Raw genomic sequence first — 9,707 nt, 5'->3', positions numbered from 1 at the left:
CTAACTTTTCCAAGTGTCACTGAACAACTTTATTCTGTCTGTTGTCATTATACTAATTATGTCTTGTCCTCAAAGCACTACACATTTGTATGTGGTTGTTTAATGAACATAAACACCCTTATGATGATACTATCACAAGGGTCTCCGAGCTCACCCGCTGATTTTGAGTAGCTCACCAACAGTGATGTCGGTAACACGTTCTACGGAACGCGTCACTCTTGCATAACCTCTTTTTTCAGTAACGCGTAATCTAAAGCGTTATTACTTCAAAACTAGTAATCTGATTGAAGTTACTTATCCAAAGCCACTCTGTGTTACTATTTTTCAACAAATAGAAAGCCATAATTGCAGCTGTGACAGCGGCGAGTGACGTGTGTCAACAACAATGGCGGCAGGAGGGAGCTCGGCTTTTGCTACGTGTAAATACAGTCATTACTTCGAGTTCGTGTCCGACAAAGACAGGAATATTACTGTTGGTTGTATGCTCTGTCCTGGAGACAAATCGTTATCTGCCTTCAATAATTGAAGAAACATTTGGACTCGCAGCACGGCACAGTCAAGCTCACGGTGAAAGTTCCTACTGATGGAGCGAAAAGGAGAGCTAAGAGTGCAGCAGATCCGACGCCACTCAAACAACAGAAACTGGACTTTGGTGGAAAATCAGTAAGTGGAGGGGAGCTGAAGAGGTCGGTTGCGCGGTACATCGTGGAGGAAATGTTGACACACCGTCGTTTCGTGCCATTATACAGAAGATCCCCACTACTGTCATTGCCGAGCTTCCTCACGAAACATCATTTTCATCCTACCTGGAGAACGAGTATGCTGAAATGGAACGTAATATCAAGATTGCGATGAATAATGTCGAGTTTGTGTCAACTACTGTTGATATTTGGACAGCGAATAACAGAAGTTATATGGGAGTGACTGGATTGACTGTGACTGGATTGGTAGATGCTCATTGGAGCGCAATAAGGCAGCATTGCCGTTTAGGAGAATTTGTGGTAGGCATAATTATGATGGTATTGGTGCCGAAATTGTCTCTCCCCGCACACCACAGGTGTGCTTCTCAAACAATAAACATCATCTCCACTTCTGATGTAGAGAATTTTTTGACATCTAACCCAGAAGCCAAGGCTTTGTATAGGGCTAGCATAGCAAAGTGCACAGTTCTTTGGACCAAATCAAGCAGATCCTCTCTTGCATCCGAAACAGTGGAAGACATCAGCAAAAGAAAACTCCTGGTACTTAAATTCACAAGGTGGAACTCCTTTTTTTAAGCTGTAAGGAAATTACTCACATCTCCATGAGTGAACTGAAGACTATCCACCAAGCTGGGAGTTATATGCTTCAAAGATTTAGCTGGCCTGGTGTGTCTTCTCCAGTTGACTTTGGGGAGGTGGAAAAACGTTTTTACCACTGCAGGGTTTGTTAGCGCTTCTTTGTTTGTTGTGATGCAGTGTCTTGGAGCAATGTCCTCCTTGCCTTATATACAATGCCTTTCCATTGATGGTAACACTCAATGCAGCAAAAACATTTGATTTCTGTCGGCATGGCTCTGCAAGCTCCACATTTATACCACCAAAGCATGCTGGTCCTTTCTCTCTCAGCCCCCGTCTGCTCAATGTTTCACCCTCTCTTCTTGTCCGCTCATCTTCTAAAACCTGTAGCTCATCCTCTGCATATTGATGCTGAAAACGAGACCTAAAGCCAGCTTTGAGTTTTGGCCCCGTGCAATTGTGTTTGACCCCCCAGCCTGACTCATATACAGTAAACTGCGGACAAACCATATGCAATAACATAAAGTAATCTCTCTGAGAAGCAAAACAGCTCTGTGTATATACGTATGTGTGTGTCAGCGCTGACTCGTCTCGTGTGTGTGTGTATTTGTGGTTAAAATAACTTATTTTGCGTTTGTCATGTTCTGCACATCCATAGCTGTCTAAGTAAATAACCTTCATTAATCACACTGTTGTAAGTCCACACAAACAGCTGAATTTTTGGCAAGTGCATCGTTAAAAGTCTACCGTCAAAACTTCCTTTCAAAATATTTAAAAAAACACCCTCTGGCTCCCTGTGAAAAATGTCCAAAGGTCAAATTCTGAACATAGCGTGACTGTGTTTGACTGTTCTTGAGGTTAACAGAGCTTTCCTATTAGTGTTATTACTTGTTTACAGCTTTAAGTGTAGACACACGCAATAGGTGTGGTCGCATGCGTGTGAAAAAACTGAAAGTACATTCTAATCTCTTTTGCTCTGTAGTGGGTGGAGAAGAGGTGTGTGGGTTTCTGCTGTGTGATTAGGTTTGTTGTACCCTGTTCTGCCTTATTTCTAACTTAACTGAATACTGTCAAGCTTCATTGGCTGTGTGCAGACTATGTGACTTAAGGAAATGTGGATGTGGGGATCCTTCCAGTCCTTAATTTGTACTTGTCTTTCTAAAACTGTCCTTAAATATGGGCTTTTACTGATCCTCACATTTGCAGTCAGCATATATAATGTTGCCATTCTGCCAGTTTTTGCAGCACTTTAAAGCTGTAGCGTTCCTTGAACGGTAGGAAGAGGGGGCCGAATTTCGACAACGCTCGTCACCGCGCACAGAATGGGGAAAAAATCGAAAACACGGGCGTTGTCCTAGCGGTGCACCGCTGAAGCCAGCGTTGCTTTAGCGTTGGTTTAACGGTAGCAAACGTTGGTTTAGCGGTGACGAGAGCGTTGATACAGCGGCGTTCTGCGCATGCGGGCTGGTGGCATCCTCATGAAGTGCTGGAAGGCTCGTGGATCCTCATTCCTCAGCTCCACCATCAGCTTGTCATACAGTCCATGTTCAGGCCTTCTCAGTATCCACTGTCTGACCCACACAACTCTGTCTCTCCTTCTTCTCTCTCTTCTCCTTCTGTCAACAGCTTCTTGCAATCTGAGGAGGTTCTGATTCTGCTGCTGGACTAGTGCACCAATCACAGCAAATCTCTCAGCATCCATGGTAGTACAGTTTTACTGTAACTTTGAGCAAATTAGATATACACTCAACGGCTATTCCAAATGGGCTCCTGGTCTATTTCTCCCCGTAATTATAGCCAAATTCTGGTCCCCCTCCGACACCTCCATACCAACGCCGAACCAAAGTTCATCACCTCAATGGATCGCTGCTTCAACGCCTGACACCGTTCCAGCAATCCCGTGTCCGCTCGTAAAACGCTTACAACCGCTCCATCAAAGTTTGTGCAACGTTTAATCACCGCCCGGGCAAAGCTGGCAAAGCAGCAGTGGTCCCGCGTTCAAGATTTCTGCGTTGGCCTAGCGGACCCAAGTGTCCATGAACTTGCGTCTAGCGTCGCCAAACTTTCACTGGGCGTTGTTGGAGCGGTGATGAACTTTGCCGTGGTGGGAAACTGCCCGCTCCTCACCGCTCACAATATTTTGTGCAGCTCAACACTTTCGGAGCGGTGGGAGGGACCATCAGCGGTGGCCGAGCATATACGGCGTTGCCTTAACGGGGTCCAACTTCTGTTAAACGGTGGTGAAAGGTTACGAGCGGTGATGAATTTTTTTCACCGCTCCAGCAACGCTACAGCAAAGTTCGGGTTGTTTGACTATGAAGATTCAATTTAGAGGTAAGCAAGTGTTCTATAAGGCTACTGCATTTTTCATGAAAATGCTATAGGATGCAATGATGTACCTTATGTAGGTGGAACATTTACACAGTGATTGCACTACATGAACACTTGTGACAAGAAAGATCTTACAATGACCACACAGTGGGGGTGGCATGGCTCAGGTCGTAGAGTAGTTGCGGGTCCGATCCTTCGTCCTCCTGTGATCATGTCAAAGTATCTTTGTGCAAGATACTGAACCCCCAGGTGTTCCTGATGCTGCGTCATCAGTAGGTAAATGTGGAGAAGCGCTATACAAGTGGAAGACCATTATTTATTACAATAAATGCCTCTTCTGAAATGTTAATCGGAATAACATAACAGTTTTTCTTTTTTTCTGTTTTTCTCAGTCTTTGTTCTTGTCGTTTTTCGATTTACATGGCCCATCAAAATATCAAAGTTTGATGCTTAATTATTTTGGAATACAGTGGAGTTCGCGTATGCCTCAGTTAGCGTGTTTTTCAGTTAACGTACAATATGTTGCGTGTCTTGTCATGTTATTAATACACAGCGTGAATCCAACTGTGTTAATGTATTTTTAATCACAAAATGTCCTTGTTGGCATGCTATTAGCTTGCTAATACATGGAAGCAGGAAGCAGCATTTGGTTAGAGCATGTTTCGGTTAGAGTCAGACCTTCTGGAACGGATTCAAGACACTAACCAAGGTGTTCACTGTAAAAAACATTGTAAAAAAAATACAATTGTTTTTTGTTTTGGTAGTTTCTTTCCAAACTTTTATTAAGAGCCTAGAATATTTTGTAGAGTCAGAGTATTATTGTGTTTTTATAAATGTTTTTTTATGTAATGTGAAACGTCACATAATGTCAAAGTAGATGTTAAATTGATTCTACGTGTGATGCTCATAAATGGGTAAAAAAAAAAGTTGATTGTTCACAACCTGTAGTGATTATCACATGTTGCAGGACTTTGGTTCGAAAAAAGTTTTCTTGAAGCCTTTGTATTAGGATTTGAATGTGAATACATCATACCTAAAGCACTACTGCGGTAAATACGGTGCTTACATTTAACTTGACAATTAAGCATTGATTAAATAAAAAAGTGTTTGTTTACATTTGCACGATCCTTCTCACGGTGACTTCAACTGAGTAAAAATGGTCCTGGAAGTTTTGCTTGTGGTTGCTTTCTCACATGGCATACAGTTAATGTAAATTGTCACTGGCTGGTCTTAGCCTGGTGCTAACTGAAGAAATGCATGGCGTGAGATGGTAAACGTGTGCAAAAATGAGGAGGAGGAGCTGTCTGCTAATTTAAGTGTTAAATAAAATGTTGAAATTGTTTTGGATCTTGCATGTTTGTTTCTTGCATGTTAGTGGACTTTGTCATTTCATTCAAACAAATCCTTTACTAGTGCTATCTACGAAAACAAGATTAATTGAAACAACAAGATTGAAACAAGTAAAACTAGCAAAACCCAAGTTTGTTCATTCAATAATACACTAGGTTCCCAACTTACAAACTCAATTGGTTCCAGACGACCATTCACAAGTCGATTTGTTCGTAAGTCGAAAAAAGGTAATTTACCAATAATATAGGTACTGCATGTACGTGTATACATATATACATATATGCATATGTATGTAAATATGAGTTTGGAAGCAGTAGTAATATTAAACGAGGATAAATAATGAAAAAAACAATAATAATAAAAATGATGTAATAATACGTAATGATAAATGTTATTTACCTTTGAAGAGGAGTGGTCGAGCATACGTCGTTGGTGGTAGTGGTGGAGGAGGAGGAGATATTGAAAAAAGTACAAATCGTCGTCGTCGTAAGACTCTTCTAAAAGAGGTAGTTTAGGGGAAACTACTGAGGTGGAAGGAATTGGCGACAAAGGTGGAAGGAATTGGCGACAAAGGTACAGATGAAGGTGTAGGCATTGGTGGTAAGTTACTTGGTGACGACAGTGCAGGAGTAGCAGATCTACGTTTGAAGAAGCTTTCAATGGAAGTTTGTATGGTCTTCCTTTTCTTCTCCTCGTAGATAATACGGTAGCACTGTAGAGCGCCATTTTCGAACAAATTCAAATGACAAAATATTGCAATTTTCGACAAAATACATGAAAATATAGACCAGTCAGCTTGCGTTCTTATCTCCGAATGTTGCAAGTCGGATGTTCGTAAGTACAGAACCCAGTGTACTTGTATTAGTAAAGCAGACAAAGCCTGCAGTGTAATTCATAGAACAAGTTTGAATTGTGTTCTGCTAAGTTGACTGAAAAATGTACACTGAACGTAAGTTAAATATATTAGACTAATTAAGGACAAACATTTTAGTTGATCCATCCATCCATTTTCTATACCACTTCTCCTCATTAGGGTCGCGGGGGCATGCTGGAGCCTATCCCAGCTGACATTGGTTGACAGGTGGGGTACACCCTGGACTAGTCGCCAGCTAATCGCAGGGCACATATAGACAAACAACCATTCACACTCACATTCATACCTATGGACAATTTAGAGTCTCCAATTAACCTAACATGCATGTTTTTGGAATGTGGGAGGAAACCGGAGTACCCGGAGAAAACCCACGCACGCACGGGGAGAACATGTAAACTCCACACAGAAATGCCCAAGGGAGAATCAAACGCAGGTCTTCCCGATCTCCAGACTGTGACTGTGTGGCCAACATGCTAACCACTAGACCACCGTGCGGCCCTATTTTATTTTATTTATTTATTTATTTTTTAGTTGAGTTAAAAGCAAAACATTTGATTTGAAATATTAACATGACTTTCAATCAGCTTATCTCCACTGTGTTCATATAACACTATGATAACACGTTTAACTTGATTTGTTTACGTGGAATATAGCTGGCAAGATACAATTACGTTAAACCACCAATTTATTTTTTGGAGTGTGGTGCGCTCACAGGTGATTATAAATAAATGGCTGCAGCTTGTTGCTGAGGTGTGTGCAGGTCAAACGTGATGCTGTGCCGAGTGAATTGTTTGTTTTTCCTCCATCCTCCGGCGTTTCCAAATCTTTTTAACATGACCGCACTAACATCTTTGTCACTAACTTTTTCATGTCCCAAATTTACGATGCGCAAATGGGATGAAATTGACATCACACACAGCAGGCATGAAGAAAGTATTCAACACTGTTTCCCTTGATTATTCAAGATATTTGCACTATTTTTTCATATGGCCATAGCTTCAAATCACTGTAATCTGTGCGTCATGACCCCCGAAGTCGCTGGTACCCCTTTCAGGAGAATCACCCATTTACCTTTGCTTGTTTGTTACTCCTCACAACGCTCACTTGCAGCACTAATGTGTGCCCTCGTTAGCGCTCCGCCTCCCCCCACTGGGAGAATGAGAATGGGAGAATGACTGGAGGGTTCACTCACTCCGTTCATTCTGCTATAGAACCAACGTGCCCAGGTGTTGAGACAGATGACACATAGTCACTCTCTTGTCATCCAGTCTGTTTGGAAGAGAAGTGTCACATGGCACATGTCAACATATCAAGGCCGGCCAAATTATTGAGTTAGTTTTTATTTATCGTGCGATTAATTGATTTATTGATTATCATGACAGGCCTAATTAAACATGTAACCTTTACCAATTCTGAAATAATATAAGAAAATGATAAAGCAGTATAAATAATGTGTTACAATTGGAGTTAAGGTTTGGAAAGCAAGCCCAGTTAAATAACATTCATAATCAAAAATAATATACAGTGGTGTGAAAAAGTGTTTGCTCCCTTCCTGATTTCTTATTTTTTTGCATGTTTGTCACACTTACATGTTTCAGATCATCAAACTAATTTAAATATTTGTCAATGACAAACACAAAATGCAGTTTTTAAGTGAAAGTTTTTATTATTAAAGGAGAAAAAAAGTCCAAACGTACATGGCCCTGTGTGAAAAAGTGATTGCCCCCTAAACCTAATAACTGGTTGGGCCACTATAAGCAACAATTGCAATCAAGCGTTTGCGATAACTTGCAGTGAGTCTCTTACAGCGCTGTGGAGGAATTCTGGCCTTCATCTTTGCAGAATTATTGTAATTCAGCCACATTGGAGGGCTTTTGAGCATGAATTGCCTTTTTAAGGTCATGCCACACAGTCTCGATAGGATTCAGGTCAGGACTTTGACTAGGCCACTCCAAAGTCTTCATTTTGTTTTTCTTCAGCCATTCGGAGGTGGACTTGCTGGTGTGTTTGGATCATTGTCCTGCTGCAGAACCCAAGTTCGTTTCAGCTTGAGGTCACAAACAGATGGCCAGACATTCTTCTTCTGGATTTTTTGGTTTCTGGCAAAATCGAGACAAGCCTGAATGTTCTTTTTGTTCAGCAGTGGTTTTCGTCTTGGTACGCTGCCATGCAGGCCGTTTTTGGCCAGTGTCTTTATTAGGGTAGAGGCATGAACACTGACCTTAACTGAGGTAAGTGAGGCCTGCAGTTCTTTGGATGTTGTTGTGGGTTCTGTTGTGACCTCTTCGATGAGTCGTCAATGTGCTTTTGGGGTAATTTTGGTTGGCTGGCCACTCCTGGGAATGTTCACCACCGTTCCATGATTTTGTCATTTGTGGATAATGGCTCTCACTGTGGTTTGCTGGAGTCCGAAAGCTTTAGATATGGCTTTATAACCTTTTCCAGACTGATAGATCAAAATTAATCCCAGTTATGTTTTAAAAGGGGGCAATCACTTTTTCACACAGGGTCATGTAGGTTTGGATTTTTTCTCCTTTAATAATAAAAAGTTTCATTTAAAAACTGTGTGTGTGTTCAGCTGTGTTGTCATTTTAAATTTGACAATGAGTGAACCTAAATTCCTCCACAGCGCTGTAAGAGACTTTTGTCAAGTTATTGCAAACGCTCGATTGCCGTTGTTGCTGTTAATTCCTGGGTGTTCACCTTACCAACAAACTAGACTGGTCCGTCAACACCCACGCCCTCTACAAGAAGGGCCAGAGTCGCCTCCACCTGCGGAGGAGACTGAGGTCCTTTGGTGTGTGCAGGACTCTCTTACGGACCTTCTATGACTCTGTGGTGGCCTCAGCCATCTTCTATGCTGTGGGCTGCTGGAGAGGGGGCAGCACGGAAAGGAGCAGGATCAATAGACTGATCAGGAGAGCGAGCTCTGTCCTGGACAGTCCTTTGGACTCCGTGGAGGAAGTGGGGGAGAGAAGGATGTTGGCTAAGCTGACATCCATCATGGACAACACCTCTCACCCCCTACATGACACTGTGGGTTCCCTTAGCAGCTCCTTCAGCAGCAGACTGTTACACCCACGGTGTAAGAAGGAGAGGTTCCGCAGGTCCTTCATACCGACCGCTGTCAGGCTCTACAACACCTGAACCATTTTGTATTCACTATGTCACGATGCATTCTTTACTTGTGTATCTTGCTTGCTGCTGTAACAAGTGAATTTCCCTGCTGTGGGATTAATAAAGTACTACTACTACTGCTACTAAAGAAACTGGTTGATAGTTTGTAAATTTGTAAATTGATGTTTGTCTCCAGTTTTAAAATTATTAATTATTGATGTCCGTCAATGGTTTTCTGGTCGCATTAATGACCTTGTTTCCATTTCAATTCCATTACAATCAGTTGATGTTTCTGACGTACATTTATTGACAATATTAATTATTTCCTCTTTTGGAAATAATGGTCTGTTGCACATGACAATAAACATCTTGAATCTTGTGTGATGCCAGGTAGGAAATGCAGCTGGGTTTCCTCTCTATACCGTACTTCTTCCTCCACTGACAAGGAATTCAGGGTCCTTTCTTCCAGACTTCCAATATTTACAAAGTAGTTATTACATTGTTAATATTATCATTTTTGGCATTTCTGTCAGTTAAACATTGATGGTTAAATGCTACATCTTTCTTGGAATCATTGCTGATGATACTGATTAGGATGCCCCAGATTTCTCTGATGTTGTTTTTGTTCTTGTTGGAAATCTCCTATCAAAAATATACAACAAAAGGTGGTGAGAAATACTTCAATATTGAATAAAGCAAAATTTGTTCTTGATCAAAAATCACTCCACACTCTTTGCCACTGGGGAGTGTTTTCACTA

Source organism: Dunckerocampus dactyliophorus, chromosome 1, assembly GCF_027744805.1.
Source record: "Dunckerocampus dactyliophorus isolate RoL2022-P2 chromosome 1, RoL_Ddac_1.1, whole genome shotgun sequence".
NCBI lineage: Eukaryota > Metazoa > Chordata > Actinopteri > Syngnathiformes > Syngnathidae > Dunckerocampus > Dunckerocampus dactyliophorus.
Note: the sequence above shows the minus strand (reverse complement) of the source record.